Raw genomic sequence first — 18,474 nt, forward strand, 5'->3', positions numbered from 1 at the left:
CCCAGTCGCAGGTGCGACGACATGTCGAGACCGTCACAGACCTCTTCTCCCGGCTAGGCCTGCTTATCAATGCCGAGAAATCCAGCCTGGTCCCCACACAGAGGTTAGACTTCATAGGCGCGACCCTGGACTCTACTCAGGCCAGGGCCTACTTACCTCAACCTCGCTTCCAGACGATCGGTGTGATCATTCGGAGCTTGCAGGCATCCCCAATCACCTCGGCTCGCACCTGCCTCACACTTCTAGGGCATATGGCCACATGCACTTACGTGACAAAGCATGCCAGACTCCGAATGAGGCCCTTCCAGACGTGGCTTCATTCCGTATTCCGCCCGAGCAGGGACCACCTAGATGTATTGGTGACGGTCCCCCCCGACCCTCTCCGCTCCCTCGACTGGTGGCTGACCCCATCCCTAGTATGTGCGGGGATGCCCTTCCATTCTCAGCAACCATCGGTGACTCTAACAACCGATGCATCATCACTGGGGTGGGGGGCCCACTTAGGGGACCTGCGCACCCAGGGTCTCTGGTCCTCCCAAGAGCTGTCCCTCCACATAAATGTCCGGGAGCTGAGGGCAGTCCGCGTCGCCTTCCAGGCGTTTCAACGACACCTACACGGCCGTTGTGTTTCCGTACTCACGGACAACACAACGGCCATGTATTATATCAACAAACAGGGGGGAAGCCGTTCGTCTCCCCTATGTCAGGAAGCCATTCGACTCTGGGACTTCTGCATAGCCCAGTCGATAGACCTGGTGGCATCCTTCCTCCCAGGGGTCAAGAACACGCTGGTGGACAGACTCAGCTGATCCTTCCTCTGCCACGAATGGTCGATCACACCGGATGTCATCCATTCCATCTTCCAGAGGTGGGGAATTCCCCGCATAGACCTCTTCGCAACCAAGTCCAACAGGAAGTGTCAGGAGTTTTGCTCCTTTCAGGGTCTCTCCCGGGTCGATCACGGACGCATTTCTCCTGCCATGGACCCGCCACCTCCTGTATGCCTTCCCTCCGTTCCCTCTGGTGCACAAGGTCCTGTTAAAGCTGCGCAGGGACAAAGCGCGTCTAATCCTGATCGCACCTGCATGGCCCAGACAGCACTGGTTCACCGCCTTGCTGGACCTGTCTGTGGACCCCCCAATTCCCCTTCCTTTCCACCCGGACCTGATTACGCAGGATCACGGCACGCTTCGTCACCCGGACCTATGAGTCCTGCACCTCATGGCGTGGCTCCTGCATGGCTGAACACGGCGGAGCTCAGCTGCTCCGCACCGGTCCAACATATACTTCTTAAGAGCAGGAAGCCTTCCACTCGCTCAACATACAGGGAAAAGTGGAAACGTTTCTCTTGCTGGTGCGCTTCTCAAGGGGTGAACCCTACGCAGGCCCCAATTCCCACGGTCCTAGACTACCTCTGGTACCTTAAGCAGCAGGGCCTGGCGACATCCTCCTTAAAGGTACACTTAGCGGCCATATCCGCTTTTCAGCCAGGAGAGGGTGGCCGCTCCGTATTCTCCCACTCCTTAGTCGCCAGGTTTGTTAAAGGCCTGGAGCGTCTCTACCCCCCTGTACGCCGCCCTGCTCCTACCTGGAACCTTAACCTGGTCCTGAACAGGCTCACGCGCCCGCCATTCGAGCCACTGGCGACTTGCTCGCTCACGTACCTGTCGTGGAAGACGGCCTTCTTGGTGGCCATTACATCGGCCAGACGGGTCTCAGAACTGAGAGCTCTCACAGTGGATCCACCCTACACCGTCTTCCATAAGGACAAAGTGCACCTGCGACCCCACCCGGCGTTCCTCCCTAAGGTTGTTTCTGCCTTCCATACCAACCAGGACATCTTCCTCCCCGTCTTCTTCCCGAAGCCACACTCTTCTCGGCGGGAACAGCAACTGCACTCCTTAGATGTACGTAGAGCGCTCGCTTTCTACATCGAGCGAACAAAGCCATTTCGGAAGTCCCCTCAGCTGTTTGTGGCGATCGCAGAACGGATGAGAGGTCAACCAATCTCCTCTCAGAGGATTTCCTCCTGGGTAACCGCATGCATTCGCGCATGCTACGACTTAGCTCGTGCCCCCTCTAGCCACTTCACGGCACATTCCACGAGAGCTCAGGCGACGTCGGCAGCCTTCCTGGCGCACGTGCCTATCCAGGAGATATGCCGTGCAGCGACCTGGTCATCGGTCCACACATTCACCGCACACTATGCGCTAGTCAGGCAATCAAGAGATGATGCGGCCTTCGGCGTAGCAGTTTTAAATACCGCCACATCTCAGTCCGACCCCACTGCCTAGGTAAGGCTTGGGAATCACCTAACTGGAATGCATATGAGCAATCACTCGAAGAAGAAAAGACGGTTACTTACCTTTGTAACTGTTGTTCTTCGAGATGTGTTGCTCATATCCATTCCAAACCCACCCTCCTTCCCCACTGTCGGAGTAGCCGGCAAGAAGGAACTGAAGGGTGGCCGGGTCGGCTGGGATATATATTGGGCGCCATAGCGGCGCCACTCCAGGGGGCGCCCAGCCGACCCGCCTGGGCTGCTAGGGTAAAAGTTTCTCCGACAAACGTGCACGCGGCGCACACACACCTAACTGGAATGGATATGAGCAACACATCTCGAAGAACAACAGTTACAAAGGTAAGTAACCGTCTTTTCCCTCTCCTTTTTACCCACCCCCCCAAAGAATACCATATAGCTGCATGGAGACAAACCCATCTGGCTCATCTTTTACCCTACAGACTTCAAAATCTCTTTCTCAACAAGCCCTTGCATCTCCAATGAGATATTACCCCCAGGAGCTTGCTGGAATCTATGCTCCCTTTGATCAGGAATCTCTCTCGGTCAAGGCAACAGGACAAGTGTATTGCTGCCTGGGCCTGCCTGCTGAGTTGAAGAACTGTAATGGTCAGAGATCACACCAGCATAGAAGTATATTGAAGGCGAACCCTAAGGGAATTAAAGCAGGGTCATTTGGAAGCTGAAGACTTTATGCTTCCATCCCACACCACTGTCAAGTTTTAGCAAATTAGGACAAGTCAGCAAATAAGAACAACCTTATGCTCTTGGTGGTGAAAATAACACAGCGGGGCACAGATTATCCAACAAGTTCTTGGAATGTACTGGAGACAATTTTTTATTCCAGAAGGTGGAGAAAGCTACTAGAGGAGATGCTATCTAGATTTGATTTTTGACAAATAGGGAGGAACTGGTTGAGAATTTGAAAGTGGAAGGCAGGCTGAGTGAAAGTGATCATGAAATGATAGCGTTCATGATTCTAAGGAACGGTAGGAGGGAGAATAGCACAATAAAGACAGTGGATTTCAAGAAGGCGACTTTAGCAAACTCAGGAAGTTAGTAGGTAAGATCCCATGGGAAGCATGTCTAAGGGGAAAACCAATTGAAGACAGTTGGCAGTTTTTCAAAGAGACATTGTTAAGGGCATGAGAAAATTATCCCACTGCGTAGGAAAGATAGGAAGTATGGCAAGAGACCACCCTGGCTTAACCAGATCTTCAATGATCTAAAACTAAAAAAAGAGTCATACAAAAAGTGAAAACTAGGTCAAATTACAAAGGATTAATATTAACAAATAACACAAGTATGTAAGGACAAAATTAGGACAAGGCACATAACGAGATCAAAGTAGTTAGAGACATAGAGGGTAACAAGAAAACATTCTACAAATACATTAGAAGCAAGAGGAAGACCAAGGACAGGAAAAGCCCATTACTCAATGAGGTGAGAAAAACAATAACAAAAAATGTGGAAATGGCAGAGGTGCTTAATTACTTCCTTGTTTCAGTTTTCACCAAGAAGGTTGGTGGTGTTTGGACATCTAACATAGTGAATGCCAGTGAAAATGAGGTAGGATTACCGACTAAAATAGGAAAAGAACAAAAAAAAATCACTTAGACAAATTACATGTCTTCAAGTCACCAGGGCCTGATGAAATGCATCCTAGAATACTCAAGGAGCTGACTGAGAAGATATCTAAACCATTAGCGATTATCTTTGAAAAGTCATAAAAGACTGGAGAGATTCTGGAAGATTGGAAAAGGGCAAATATACTGCCCATCTATAAAAAGGGAAATAAAGACAACCCAGGGAATTATAGACCAGTCAGTTATCTTCTGTACCCAGAAAGATAATAGAGCAAATAATTAAGCAATCAGTCTGCAAACATCTAGAAGAAAATAAGATAAGTAACAGTCAGCATGGATTTGTCAAGAACAAATCATGTTAAACCAACCTGATAAGTTTCTTTGACAGAGTAACAAGCCTTGTGTATAGGGGGGAAGCGGTAGATGTGGTATATCTTGACTTTAGTAAGGCTTTTGATACTGGAAATGTAACTTAGATGGAGCTACTATACGGTGGGTGCAAAACTGGTTGGAAAACCATTCCCAGAGAATAGTTCTCAGTGGTTCACGGTCATGCTGGAAGGGCATAACAAGTGGGGTCCTGCATGGATCAGTTCTGGGTCTGGTTCTGTTCAACATCTTCATCAATGATTTAGACAATGGCATAGTGAGCACACTTATAAAGTTTATGGATGGTACCAAGTTGGGAGGGGTTGCAAGTGCTTTGGAAGATAGGATTAAAATTCAAAATGATCTGGACAAACTGGAGAAATGGCCTGAAGTACATAGGATGGAATTCAGTGAGGACAAATGCAAAGTAATCAATTTAGGAAGGAACAATCAGTTGCACACACACAAAATGGGAAACGACTGCCTAGGAAGAAGTGCTGTGGAAAGGGATCTGGGGGTCATAGTGGTTCACAAACTAAATATCAGTTAACATTATAGCATGGTTGCAAAACAAAAGTGATCATTCTGGGATGTATTAGCAGGAGTGTTGTAAGCAAGACACAAGAAGTAATTCTTCTCTACTCCGCGCTAATTAGGCCTCAGTTGGAGTATTGTACCCAGTTCTGGGCTCCACATTTCAGTAAAGATGTGGACAAATTGGAGAAAGTCCAGAGAAGAGCAGGAAAAATGATGAAAGGTCTAGAAAACATGATCTATGAGGGAAGACTGAAAAAAATTGGGTTTGTTTAGTCTGGAAAAGAGAAGACAGAAAGGGGACATGGTAGCAGTTTTCAAGTACATAAAAGGTTGTTACAAGGAGGTGGGAGAAGAATTGTTCTTCTTAACCTCTGAGGACAGCAAAAGAAGCAATGGGCTTAAATTGCAGCAAGAGAGGTTTAGGTTGGACATTAGGAAAAACTCATCAGGGATGGTCTAGATAATACTTAGTCCTGTCACGAGTGCAGGGAACAACAAAAGAGTGCAGGGGACAAACTGCTATCTGTAGGAATTTGCTACATCAGATAGCAGTTTTTTATAATAGCAGTTTCTTACAATCCATTGCATATGAGTAACTGCCACAGGTAGCACATTCCTACAGGGAGCAGTTTCCTATACTACAAGGAGAGCAACAGCTCCTGCTGCTCACCTCACAGCACAGCCCAGCCCAGGTGGGGAAAGTGACTGCTTCAGGCCATACAGGAAAGCAGGGGCACCAGCTGGGGACTTGGTGCTGAGCAGCTCAGCAGCATCAGGACGTAGGTGGTAGTGAGCATGCCCCCTGTCAAATTTAGGGGACTTTACTGGTTGAAATGCTCACATGGCTAGGATGCAGCTAAGCAGGGATTTTGAGGATCTAAACTTTGGTCATGGATGTCTAAAGTGGTCTTTAGGCACCTAAATCCTTTTGGGTCCCTTTGTTGACCAGTTTAGGTGCTTCTGAAGATCCCTGTATCTGTAGCCACCTATATATATTTATGGATGTGGCCCTAGATACTATTGTAAACAGTTTCCATAATATTAAGTTAAAAACAGAAGTCTTTGCTATATAACCATTTAGTTTAACTACTTAAAAGTTAAAGTTTTTGTGGTTGCTAAAGGGGCACTGCCAACTTTAATCACATGCAGCCAAAATTTCTTTTTTCCTACTGTTGGTTCAAGAAATAATAACAATTTCTGTAACTGAGACTTGAGAAAGAAAAATTAGTTTTCTCTAATTTGCAGTATTTATTTTGTTCATTTGACAGCATTTCTGTATAGTCCATCTTTTCTTCCTATTTGACTGGATTTTAATACAGCATCGGGGAACAAACATTTAAAAATGCAACTAATGCCATAAATATTGGCAGGAATGGCAATTATCTGAAACTACTTTTAACTTATCAATACGAGTAGGAATCAAGTTAACAATATTCCATTAAACTGGATTGGAAACTATTTTTAAAATATATATTAATTTTATAATTCTTTTAGGTTTGTTCTTGTTTCAATTTTCTTACATAAAGAATTATTTATCAGTTTAAAACAATAGTTTTACCAGATTTCCTCCATGATCCATTTTCTTTACATTTTGCTTTTCTGTTTTGTACTGTGGTCTGTACTGTGTTTATATTCCAGATCATAGAAATGCAAGTCTAATATTCTTCTGATAAAATACTCTTTAGAGTGATTATGCCCTGTGAACAGCCTCAGCAGGAATTAGTGTCATTTACTCCTGTGTTTAAGAAAAAATACCGATATGATCTGAACCTCAAATACTCTTTCCTTTGATATGCTTGATAGTGAATTCACTGTACTGACAGTTAGTGATGTTTGCCCTAAGGGGCTAAGAGTTCACTGCTGCAGACAGGCTAGAAACAGTGGGACTAACTATACTCACTGGAGTAGTAGCAGTTGCAATAAAGGTTAAATGGGGATAGGAGTGAAGCATCTTGAAGACTGCAGGAGTTAGTGAAGGGGGAGGGATCGCTCAGTGGTTTGAGCATTGGCCTGCTAAACTCAGGCTTCAGCACTTGAGGGGGCTACTTAGGGAGCTGGGGCAAAAATCTGTCAGGGGATTGGTCCTGCTTTGAGCAGCAGGTTGGACTAGATGACCTACTGAGGTCCCTTCCAACCCTTATATTCTATGATTATTGTATCTATGATGTTAATGAGCTATATTAACAAAAGATAGAGTCCAAGATGCAAAGATTTGAGCTGAAAATAAGGAAACAGACCAAAAAATCTACAGCAAGTGGAATTTTTCCATGAAGTAGACACTATGGAATGGCTGATCAAGGGTGATAGTAACAATAAATAGCAAAACCATGTTCAAGAAAAAGAAATAACAGATACTTCACAGAAAATAGTATTATGTGGTCCAGCCACTGTTTAGACAGCTGAGCTGGTCTGACCACTTCCTAAGCCTCCTTTCATTTCCTGTTCTATCAGGATATTAGCCTGCAGTTTGCAATGTGTCTAGGCTTTTAGTGCAGTAATGGCCTTAGGTTTCAGTGGAGGAAGGAACTACAGTTTAGCATAACTTAAGTATTATATTCTAGCAAAATATATGGACTCCTCAGCTAATTTTGAAATCCGTCTCGAGTCTCCTCTTCTGTTACAGATGTAATCTCTTAGAGAACATTGCTGACTGTCTAAGAACATTAAATTTTGTAGGATCCGATGGTCCATATATTTTCTGACTCTACCAGAAAATTCCCTGATATTTTCTAAATTGAACCTTTATCATGGACTAATACATTCTTTATTTAGCTACCCTTATTTTGGCAAATGACTTACTCTGAAGTTTTTTTTTAAATTGTGCAATTTAAATTTAAATTTTCTAAAGCTCAAACTCATTGGCCATAAAATAGCTTGTTCCCAACAGATGGTCACCAAGGATGAACTTGGCCCCAAAAGTTTAAAGTTTGCATGAATGGTCTCCTGGAGAACTAGTTAAAATGACAACTTTGTCTTTTTCATGAGGAAAAACTGAATATGTTTAAAGTCATTCATCTTTAAAGTAATGCAAATGAGGGAAACAAGATCTTTTTTCTTAAGTTCTACACCATAAAAGAGTAAATAACATAATACTCTATCCATTTCACTAATATTTCAGGAGGATGTTTAACAGCAGCTACAAAAGTTACACATTTTTTAAATAACCGAGTCTGGAACACGTGCATCCAAGAATTTTAAAAGAGCTGGCTGAGGAACTCACAGGACTGTTAATGTTAATTCTTTCAATAAGTTTTGAGACACGGGGGAATTTCCAGAAGACTGGAAGAAAACTAGCATTGTGCCAATATTTTAAAAGGGCAAATGGGATGATCTTTGTAATTATAAGCCTATAAGTCTCATGTTGGTCCTGGGCAAGTTAATGGAGTGGCTGATATGGGACTCAGTGAAGAGTTAAAGGAGGGTAATGTAATTAATGCCAATCAACATGGCTTTATAAAAAATAGATCCTGATGAATTAACTTGATATCTGTTTATTGATGAGATTACAAGTGTGACTGGTAAAGGTGATAATGTTGGTGTGAATATACTTAGACTTCTGTAGAGTGTTTGACTTGATAATATGTAACCCACACACTTTCTGGGTGGTGTTCTGTCCCATTTAGTGGCATCGAGGCAAGAGAGAGATTAATGTTTGCTCTACAGCCTTAGCTAAGAATCATATATGGCTTTTACTTCACACACTAGAGACTCATGCACTAAGCTCCAGAGGTCCCAGGTTTGATCCTGCCTGCTGGTGACCGGGGTGTGTCGGCGTTACAAGTGGAGACTCATCCGGGATTTCAACTGGGAAGTCTCTGAAGCTCAGGATGCGTTGCCTCAGCTAGGGGAGGTATGTAACACGCCTCCTGGGTATGGTATTCTGTCCCATGGAGGGGGAGGGAGAGCGAGAGCAATCAGTGTGCTCTACAACCTTATGGCTTTTAGCTCATGCAGTAGAGACTCATGCACTGAGGTCCTAGCTTTGATCCCGCCCAATGACTCGAGTCTGTTGGTATTACAAATGCACAATGTTTTGCTTAAAAAACTAGAATGGTATAAAATTAATATGATGTACATTAAATGGATTAAAAACTGGCTACCTGCTAGATCTCAATGGAGGGAAACAACACTAAGCGGGTATGTTTCTAGTGGGGTCCCGCAGGGATTGAGTCTTAGTCCTAGACTATTTAACATTTTTAACAATGACCTGGAAGAAAACATAAAATCGCTATTGAGAAAGTTTGCCAATGAAAAGTTGGGGGAGTAGTAAATAACGCTGGGTCACTGAGACAAAGTGATCTGGATTGTTTGCTAACTTAGATGCAAGCAAACAATATGTGTTTCAATATGGCTAAACGTATACATCTCGGAAAAAAGAATGTCGGCCTCACTTAGAGGATGGGGGATTCTATCCTGGGAAACAGTGACTGTGAGAAAGATTTGGGGGTCATGGTGGATAATCAGCTGAATATGAGCTCCCAGCGTGATGCTGTGGCCCAAAGGAATAATGCAATCTCTGGTTACAGAAACAAGAGAATCTCGACTAGAAATAGAGAAGTTATTTTACCTCTGTCTTTGGCACTGAGGTAACGACTCCAGGAACACTGTGTCCAGTTCGGATGGCCACAGTTCAAGAAACATGTTGATAAATTGGAGAGGGTTCAGAGAAGAGCCACGAGCAATTAAAGGATTAGAAAAGCTGCCTTATAGTGATAGACGAAAGGAGCTGAATCTGTTTAGCTTAACAAAGAAGGTTAAGGAGCGACTTGATTAGTCTATAAATACCTACATGGGGAACATCTAATTGGAAAGGAATAACATGATCCAATGACTGGAAGCTGAAGCTTGACAAATTCAGACTGGAAATAAGATGTATGTTTTAAGAATGAGAGTAATTAACCATTGGAATAATTTACCAAGAGTCATAGCAGATTCTCCACCACTGACCATTTCTGAATCAAGACGTGACATTTTTCTAAAAGATCTTTCCTAAGAATTATTTTGGGGAAGATCTATGGCCTGTGTTAGTTGGGGGGCTCAGACTAGATGATCGCAATGGTCGCTTCTGGCCTTGGAATCCATCAAAATAGAAGCAGCAAAGTTGATGAAAAGATCCTTTTTATTTGCTTGTTTGTGTGTTGTGCTGGAATGTTAGCTGAGTACAGAGTTTTCTGGAAACATTGTTCAACTCCCAAAATCACTCTGTGATGGGAGGTACAGACCATTCAGAACCCAACAGAGGGTCCCTGCAGTCATGGCTTCCCACATCATGTTTTCCCTGACAACAGAAAGCGGGGAACAAGAATGGAAAGGAGGGAGGACAAACTCCCTCAATTTCCAAAAGCACAAACTCCCCAAAAGGGGGTTGCTGCTGCTGCTGTCTGGAGAAAACAACTCTCCATGCCTTGATATGTATACATTTGCTTTTTCTGTGTCTGCGACACTTGCATCACAGAGGAGGAAATGGTATCACAGCAGTATGGTTCTAGGATAGAAGGTCCTTGTGCTGTCCCCACTTTGAGAGCCCCAAGGAAGATGTTGTGGGGTTTGCAGGGTGACCAGACATCCCAATAAAATTGGTTGTCCCGCGTTCCGACCGATCTTTGGTCGGGACGCAATTTTTTTTTCCCGCTGGTAGCAATCGCCTTTATTTTGTTTTGCTCCACTGCTCCCCCCAAATGTGTTCCCTTATTTTCTTCATCTCATCTGGTCACCTAGGGGTTTGGGAGGAACGGAACTCCTCATCCCTCAGGGAGATAAGGGCACAGTGATGACCCATGCTCATTCCCAGCCAGCCTCTTCCTCATGCCTGGGAAATGCTCTCCACAGTGGTGGCTCTTTGTGGGCTTGTCTGTAGAAAGGCAGGGTGAGGAAGGGAGACTTTACTATAAAAAAGCTCTGTAACAGTAACCACTGGAGTGAGCAGCGACTGACCTCTGCCATAATCCAGATCATGTGACTGAGGATAGGCTGTAAAATTTCAGTTTATTGCCTAGGCAGTGTGATTACATGATGTCTCATTTAAACGGAATCTAACATAAACATGGAGAAAAGGAGGCCCCTGAGTCCCTCAGTTTGAAGGGGGACCTGACAGGAAGCATGCAGAGGGGGCAGCAGCACTTCCTCATTCCCCTGAAAGCAGGTGACATCACAGAGAAACCAGAGGGAGTGAAATCCTTCAATTCGCATGTGGCAGGGGAGGCAGAGGAGAAGGGAGAGCTGCAGCCCCGTGCTGCGGGAACATGAAGGGGACACCCTGGTAGAAAAAGAAATTCAGTAATTCTAAAGTTTCAGAGTAGCAGCCGTGTTAGTCAGTATCAGCAAAAAGAACAGGAGTACTTGTGGCACCTTAGCGACTAACAAATTTATTTGAGCATAAACTTTCGTGGGCTACAGCCCACTTCATCGGATGCATAGAATGGAACGTACAGTAAGAAGATATTTATATGTACAGAGAACATGAAAAGGTGGAAGTACCCATACGAACAGTAAGAGACTAATTAATTAAGAGAAGCTATTATCAGCAGGGGAGAAAAACTTTTGAAGTGATAATCAAGATGGCCCATTTCGGACAGTTGACATGAAGGTGTGAGGATACTTTAACATGGGGAAATAGATTCAATTAGTGTAATGACCGAGCCATTCCCAGTTTCTGTTCAAACCTAAGTTAATGGTATCTAGTTTGTATATTAATTTAAGTTCAGCAGCTTCTTGTTGGAGTCTGTTTTTGAAGCTTTTCTGTTGCAAAATTGCCACCTTAACGTCTGTCACTGCGTGATTAGAGAGGTTGAAGTGTTCTGCTACTGGTTTTTGTACGTGATGATTCCTGATGTCAGATTTGTGTCCATTTATTCTTTTGCATAGAGACTGTCCGGTTTGGCCAATGTACATAGCAGAGGGGCATTGCTGGAACATGATGGCATATATCACGTTGATAGATGTGCAGGTGAACGAGCCCCTGATGGCGTGGCTGATGTGATTAGGGCCTATGATGGTGTCATTTGAATAGATATGTGGACAGAGTTGGCAGTGGGCTTTGTTGCAAGGATTGGTTCCTGGGTTAGTGTTTTTGTTGTATGGTGTGTGGTTGCTGGTGAGCATTTGCTTCAGGTTGGGGGGCTGTCTGTAAGTGAGGACAGGTCTGTCTCCCAAGATCTGTGAGTGTGAGGGATCATCTTTCAGGATAGGTTGTAAATCTTTGTTGATGCACTGGAGAGGTTCCAGTTGGGGGCTGTAGGTGATGGCTAGTGGCGTTCTGTTTCTTTCTTTATTGGGCCTGTCCTGTAGTAGATGACTTCTGGGTACTCTTCTGGCTCTGTCAATCTGTTTTATCACTTCAGCAGGTGGGTATTGTAGTTTTAAGAATGCTTGATAGAGGTCTTGTAGATGTTTGTCTTTGTCTGAGGGATTGGAACAAATGCGATTGTATCTTAGAGCCTGGCTGTAGACAATGGATCGTGTGGTGTGTCCTGGGTGGAAGCTGGAGTCATGTATGTAAGTATAGTGGTCAGTAGGTTTCCGGTATAGGGTAGTGTTTATGTGACCATCGCTTATTAGCACAGTAGTGTCAAGGAAATGGACCGCTTGTGTGGACTGGTCTAGGCTGAGGTTGATGGTGGGATGGAAATTGTTGAAATCATGGTGGAATTCCTCAAGGGCTTCTTTTCCATGGGTCCAGATGATGAAGATGTCAACAATGTAGCGCAAGTAGAGTAGGGGCATTAGGGGACGAGAGCTAAGGAAGCTTTGTTCTAAGTCAGCCATAAAGATGTTGGCATACTGTGGGGCCATGTGGGTACCCATAGAAGTGCCACTGACTGGAAGGTATATGTTGTCCCCAAATGTGAAATAGTTGTGGTAATAGTAATTCTAAGAATACACTGATCAATGTCAATTGGGAAAGCCACAAAACTTGACACCAGATCAGACAACTGAGTATCGTGCTACATATCTACATGACACCACTAAGTCATGTGAATCTGAACAGTAAATAAATGGACCAATCAGAGACAGAATTACTTGTAATATAACCAGGTCAAAGCAATCACATGAGGCTGTGGGGTGCACTGCAATGCATTCAATAAAAGCAACCATTTTACAAGCATATGTCACTCTTGGCACATATTGCAAAAAAACACAAAAGCAAAATACATTCTTGAACATAGAGTTGAAGGACAAATCTATGCTGATGATGATGCAGGCCGAGCTCTTGGCTGAGTCTCTTAAGAAATATGCAAAGCAAATGTCTACGACATAGTGGTTGGTGATAGAAGCAAATGAACAAAAAGTGAATCTCAAAAGAGATACTGGACCTGACTGCACTATAAATTACAGGAGCATGCAGAAGGGTTAATTACACACCATAATGGCCACTCTTGATCTGTTCTTAACCAAATATTGCTCCCTTCATGATCTCTCTAGCAGCCCCCCCATCTTGTCAAATAGCTCTGCTCTTTCCTCACTGAATCCCACACCTGCATCTGCAGCCACCTTTGTCTTCCTCCTTAAATTCTTCCCCTGACCTCTCATTCTTCTTTACATGGAATCTTGCCAACATATTCAAAAGTTCACTTAATCCAACATGACCTCCCACTCCTTGCTACCCCTCAACATACACTCCTGCTCACCTGTCACTGACATTGAGACTTCCTGCCTGGTCTCCTCCTTCCATATTCCCCTCCCAAATCCAGGGATAAAACCCAGGATTTCTGAGCTCCAATATTCTCTTACTGTCTGACTAATAGTTGTGTGACTCACTGGGTTAAGTCCCTCTCTCGTGGCTGGCTGATATAAAGAAGAGCAACTCAAGTGACAGAGGTCTGTGCTGGGTATCTGAAGAACCAGTTGTCAACCCATGTTGATGAGCCACATGGGAGGAGATCCTTGTGGCTGCATGAAATAGTTTGTTTTTCCCAGTTTGTAAAATGGTTTATTTAATTCACACCATGAGAAAACATCCCTTAAAGCAGTCTTTCTTGTTAAAACCTCTATAAATTATCAATTATGGTGACATGCAACAAAATAGGTGTTCCATGTTTTGATAATTTTTCACACATTTTGACTGAGGGTGACACACTGACAGATCTGAGGCTGAGAGAGAGGGTGTGGTAAAGGACAGTGTTTTCAGGTGAGGATGCTGCTGCGTGTTTGTATGTGATAGAAGAGAAGGCAGAGGAGAGGTTTAGGAAAGTGACAATACATTTGATCTCCAAAGGTATTTAGGTGCTTGATTCCCACTGATTTCAGCGGTAGTTACAGAATAACTGAGAATCTGGGCCAGGGAGAGCAACATCTGAGGGGGGTTGGGCAAGGGGGAACAGGTTGAGGGATTGAAACTGGAGAGTAAATGAGTTACCGTAGTGACAGTAGTAACAGTTGGTGTTGGTGACAGTAGTAACAGAAGCAACGGGAACGGGTAGTGAAAGAGCTGGAAATGAGGGTTGAAAAGGGCTAAAAATGGAGGGATCTTGCAAATTTCTTGGGAAAAAATCATGAGGCCCTGGGTGGAGAGAGAGAAGGTAGTCAAGGGTGGTAAACAGGTGATGTGAAGTGTAGGCATAGGACTCAAGGCAGGAGGCTGTAGTCTTTCTGCAAGAAACACAGAATTGAAGGGGAACAGGAATGTGTGATGTGACCAGGGTTAGCGGTCAGGAACAGCACTGCAGTGAGAAAGGGGGTCAGAGAAATAAAGAGTTGCAGGGGGTAACGTTGAGGAATTTGACTACAGAATCAATGAAAGGGGAAGGAAAGGAGGGTGCTTAAAGTTGAAAGAGATTGGAGATGGTACTGAACTGGAGGTCATGGAAAGACCAGGTGAAAGGCAGAAATGCAGGGCTTGGCAGGCTGTTACAAGAAATCAGATGGTGACTGGAAACTAGTTAGTACGAGGTTTGAGAATGAGTAGCGAGCAGTGAAGATAAGATCTAGGAAATGGCCTCTTTGGTATATGGGGAGCTGATGGTCAAACAAGAAGGTGAAGGCAAAAAAATGGAAGGCTAAAAGGTTGGACAGGTTGTCAACTCGAAAGGTGAAGTGACCAAGATAGATTTTGAAGATAGGAAGAGCCAGATGTCAAAATCAGAAAGAAAGGAGTCAGAGAGTTGATATCCTAACAAACTTGGTATTATCCAAAAGCTTCATTAGCAAGCAATTGCATATATAGTGGTATCAAAATGGCAAATTTGTATTCATTGCTAAAAATAGAATTAATTTCCATAAGTGGATCATCTAAAAAAGAAATCTTTTACATTGTCTTGAGGTTTCATCAGAGTCAGTTTTAGAAGGAAGATGTGTGAGAATCCCTTTACAAATGTTCCAGCAAGGATAAGTGAGTATGAGGGAAAACAAAGGGTGCTTATATATTTCACTGTTTGCAGTGTTGTTGAAGCTGTCTTGGTCCCAGCAAATTAGAGAGACAAGATGGGGGACGTAATATCTTGCATTGGACCAACTTCTATTGGTAAAAGCGACAAGCTTTCAAGGTTACACAGAGCTCTCCTTCGGGTCTGGGAAAGGTTCTCCAAGTGTGACAGCTAAACACAAGATGGAACGAAGAAGGAGTTAACAGGTGTTGCAAGAGACCGTTCAAGGTGAAGTGGGCAGTTAATTACACTACAGTCATAGGACAAAGGAGGGCTAGTAGTGTACAGATGTTGCAATGAGTCATAAATCCAGTGTCTTTATTAAGTCCGTGATATTTGGCGTCTAGCAGAGTTCTGTTTCAATGAACTCTGTTTTACTAGAAAATTCATAACCAGATCTAGTATGAACTACTTCAGGGTAACTGCAATCAGTTAATCTGAGGTTAAAAACTGGTGAAAACAAGCCCTCAAGTCTTGCCTACACAGTTTTTGTACTGATACAACTATTTGGGTTAGAGGTGTGATTTTTTTTTTTTAACCCCAAGAGTTATATGTGTACAATCCTTAGGCCTGGTCTACACTACGCGTTTAAACTGATTTTAGCAGCGTTAAACCGATTTAACGCTGCACTGTCCACACAACGAGGCCCTTTATATTGATATAAAGGACTCTTTAAACCGGTTTCTGTACTCCTCCCTGACGAGAGGAGTAGCGCTGAAATCGGTATTACCATAACAGATTAGGGTTAGTGTGGCCGCAAATCGAAGGTATTGGCCTCCGGACGGTATCCCACAGTGCACCATTGTGACCGCTTTGGAAAGCAATCTGAACTCGGATGCAGTGGTCAGGTAGACAGGAAAAGCCCCGCGAACTTTTGAATTTCATTTCCTGTTTGGCCAGTGTGGAGAGCTCACCAGCACAGGTGACCACGCAGAGCTCATCAGCACAGTTAACAATGCAGTCTCCTGAGAAACGAAAAAGAGCTCCAGCATGGACCGCATGGGAGGTACTGGATCTGATCGCTGTATGGGGAGAGGATTCCGTGCTAACAGAACTCCGCTCCAAAAGACGAAATGAAAAAACATTTGAAAAAATTTCCAAGGCCATGATGGAGAAAGGCCACACCAGGGACTCAGTGCAGTGCAGAGTGAAAGTTAAGGAGCTCAGACAAGCCTACCAGAAAACCAAAGAAGCAAACGGAAGTTCTGGGACAGGGCTGAAAACATGCCGCTTCTACGCTGAGCTGCATGCAATTCTAGGGGGGTCTGCCACCACTACCCCACCCCTGTCCGTGGGTTCCGAGGTGGGGTTGGTAATGCGGATGGGGAAGAGGAGGATGAGCTTGCAGAGAGCACACAGCACTCCGCTCTCCCCAAAAGCCAGGAGCTTTTTCTCACCCAGATGGAATTACCCTCCCAGCCCTCCCAAACCAGTAGCCCAGACAATGAAGTCATGGAAGCGACCTCTGGTGAGTGTACCTTTGTAAATATAAAACATGGTTTAAAAGCAAGCATTTTTTAATGATTGATTTGCCCTGAGGACTTGGGATGCATTCGCAGCCAGTACAGTTATTGGAAAAGTTTGTTAACATGTCTGGGGATGGAGTGGAAATCCTCCAGGGACATCTCCATGAAGCTCTCCTGGAGGTACTCCAAAAGCCTTTGCAGAAGGTTTCTGGGCAAGGCAGCCTTATTCCGTCCACCATAGTAGGACACTTGACCACACCATGCATGTAGCAAGTAATCTGCTATCATTGCATGACAAAGCCTAGCTGTGTATGGTCCCGGTGATTGCTGGCATTCAAGCAACATCCGTTCTTTATCTCGCTGTGTTATCCTCAGGAGAGTGATATCGTTCATGGTAACCTGGTTGAAATTCAGGAATTTAATAAAGGGGACAGAGATGGCCATTCCTACTGGGCTGTTCGCCTGTTGCTTAAAAGAAATCCTTCCTTGCAGGTAGCCAAGTGGGGGGAGGGGAGGGGGGATAATGGCGCTGAGCTTTTTCGCGTTTGGCTAGCAGGGATCTTCCCTGCTACCAGCCACGCGGTGGGCGGGGGGGGGAAGGGGGTGATTAGCAGTGATCTTCCATGATACCAGCCACGCGGTGGGGGGAGGGGTAAAGCGATCATCCCAGAGAATTGGATGGGGGTTGGTGGTTTCTGCTGCTGCATGTTAACAGGAAAGAAGCAGCACTGAACGGCTTTGCTTGGTATTTGGGAAAGGAGGGCACTGTGTATATGAAGGCTGCAGAAGCCGAAAGACAATGGCTTACCATGGCCGCATGCAAGCTGAATTCTGCTGCCTGGACCTGCGTCTGTGAGATCTCTAACACCAGAGCCGCAGGCACTCAATATTAAGATGCAAAATGCGACCTTGTAGTGAAATCACACATGCTATGTAAGGTGAATAGTGTTGTTCACTGTGAAAGAAAATAACCATTGTTCTGTAAAATGTATCTTTTAAAATGCTTCTCTCCCTTTTTTACGTCCCTCATGCAGCTGCAAATATTTCAAGCCTCCCTACTTCATCCCGAAGGCTATCTCAGATAAGACGGAGGAAAAAAAGACGCGAGATGAAATGTTCTCGGAAATCATGGAAGTAACCCGCAATGAAAGAGCTCATCTGAATGAGTGGAAGGACGTGGTATTAAATTACAGGAAAGATGCCAGTGAATGTGAGGACAGGAGGGACTAACGTGAGGATAGGAGGGATGAACATGAGGAGAGGAGAGATGCTCGAGATGAGAGGTGGCGGCAGGAAGATCAGAGGTGTAGGCAGGAAGATCAGCGGTGGCGGGATGCAATGCTGGGGCTGCTGCGTGATCAAACTGACATCCTCCGACGTCGGGTGGAGTTTCAGGAACAGCAGCAGGGTCACAGAGTGCCGCTGCAGCCCCTGTGTAACCATCCTCACCACTCACCATGTTCCATATCTTCCTCACCCAGATGTGTAAGAACGCGTGGGGGAAGGCTTCGGGCACCCGCCCACTCCATCCCTGTGGACAGTCCAACCAAAAGGCTGTCATTACTTTGAAATATTTTTAGTGGCCTTTTCCTTCCCTCCTATCCTCCTCCCAAACCCCACCCGGGATACCTTGTCAGTTCTCTCCCTGTTTTTATAATGACTTTTTAATAAAGAATACATGATTTTTAAACAATAGTGACTTTATTTCCTTAAGCAAGCTGTAATCAAAGGGGGGAGAGTGGGTTGCTTACAGGGAATGAGTCAATCAAGGGAGGGGTTCCTCAAGGGGAAACAAACACAACAGTCACACCATACACTGGCCTGTGATGAAACTCATTTTCAAAGCTTCTCTGATG

Source organism: Gopherus flavomarginatus, chromosome 10 (assembly GCF_025201925.1).
Source record: "Gopherus flavomarginatus isolate rGopFla2 chromosome 10, rGopFla2.mat.asm, whole genome shotgun sequence".
NCBI lineage: Eukaryota > Metazoa > Chordata > Testudines > Testudinidae > Gopherus > Gopherus flavomarginatus.